Source organism: Mandrillus leucophaeus, unplaced genomic scaffold (assembly GCF_000951045.1).
Source record: "Mandrillus leucophaeus isolate KB7577 unplaced genomic scaffold, Mleu.le_1.0 Scaffold681, whole genome shotgun sequence".
NCBI lineage: Eukaryota > Metazoa > Chordata > Mammalia > Primates > Cercopithecidae > Mandrillus > Mandrillus leucophaeus.
The window spans coordinates 1,093,400-1,094,791 of NW_012107375.1; the positions used below are offsets into that span (position 1 = coordinate 1,093,400).

The 1,392-nt window shown below is 48.1% G+C and overlaps 1 protein-coding gene across 1 annotated transcript in view; it reads left to right on the forward strand.

Moving 5' to 3' along the window:
• The window catches only part of EMD (emerin), a 22,645-nt gene that overhangs the window by 17,559 nt on the left and 3,694 nt on the right, over window positions 1–1,392 (forward strand). The gene's annotated exons all lie outside the window — the stretch shown is intronic.

Below are 1,392 nucleotides of genomic sequence, written 5' to 3' on the forward strand. Positions count from 1 at the left end.
GCTACCAGCAGTCTGCGGGTGTTTTAACTGGAAAAAGCTGAAGTCCACCCCAGTGTCCAAGGGCATGGGGACGGAAAAAAAATGAAGCATCTCTGGCACATCATTCTCAGCTCCTGGAACTGCTGCTTGTTTAACATGGGAGAAAAGCTCCAAAGGCTGAAATGCCCCATCATCCCTGGGTGATGGAATTCACCTGCCTATATTCTCACTTAGCTCCCAGGTTTTCTGCCCTGGGTATGTATTTCATAATCTTCTATATATACATATATATAATTTTTTTTTTTGAGACGGAGTCACTCTGTCACCCAGGCTGGAGTGCAATGACGCCATCTTGGCTCACTGCAACCTCTGCCTCCTGGGTTCAAGCAATTCTGTCTCAGCCTCCCTAGTAGCTGGGACTACAGTCACACGCCACCATACCTGGCTAATTTTTGTATTTTTAGTAGAGATGGGGTTTCACCATATTGGTCAGGCTGGTCTCGAACTCCTGATCTCAGGTGATCCACCCATCTTGGCCCCCCAAAGTGCTGGGATTACAGGTGTCAGCCACTGTGCTCAAAGTTTATATTATATACACACATATATACATATATATGCATACATATACATAGATATACATATATACCTGTATATACATATATATATTATTTTATTTTATTTATTTTTTTGAGATGCAGTCTCGCTGTTGCCAGGCTGGAGTGCAGTGGCACAATCTCAGCTCACCGCAACCTCTGCCTCCTGAGTCCAAGCGATTCCCCTCCCTCGGCCTCCCGAGTAGCTGGGACTACAGGTGTGCACCACCATGCACGGCTAATGCTTTGTATTTTAGTAGAGACAGGGTTTCACCAGGTTGGCCAAGATGGTCTCGATCTCCTGACCTCGTGGTCCACCCACCTCAACCTCCCAAAGTGCTGGGATTACATGTGTGAGCCACTGTGCCTGGTCTACATATATTTTTTTAAGTGGAAAGTGGGTACTAAAGCCCAAGACAGGCCGGGCATGGTGGCTCATGCCTGTAATCCCAGCACTTTGGGAGGCCATGGCAGGCAGATCACAAGGTAAAGAGATCGGGACCATCCTGACCAACATGGTGAAACCCCATCTCCAATAAAAATACAAAAAATTAGCTGCGTGTGGTGGTGCATGCCTGTAATCACAGCTACTCAGGAGGCTGGGACAGGAGAATCGCTTGAACCCGGGAGGCGGAGGTTGCAGTGAGCTTAATCAGCTGGGTGTGGTGGTGCATGCCTGTAATCACAGTTACTCAGGAGGCTGGGACAGGAGAATCGCTTGAACCCGGGAGGCGGAGGTTGCAGTGAGCTTAGGTCGCACCACTGCACTCCAGTCTGGGCGACACAGCGAGACTCCGTCTCAAAAAAAAAAAAAAAAAAA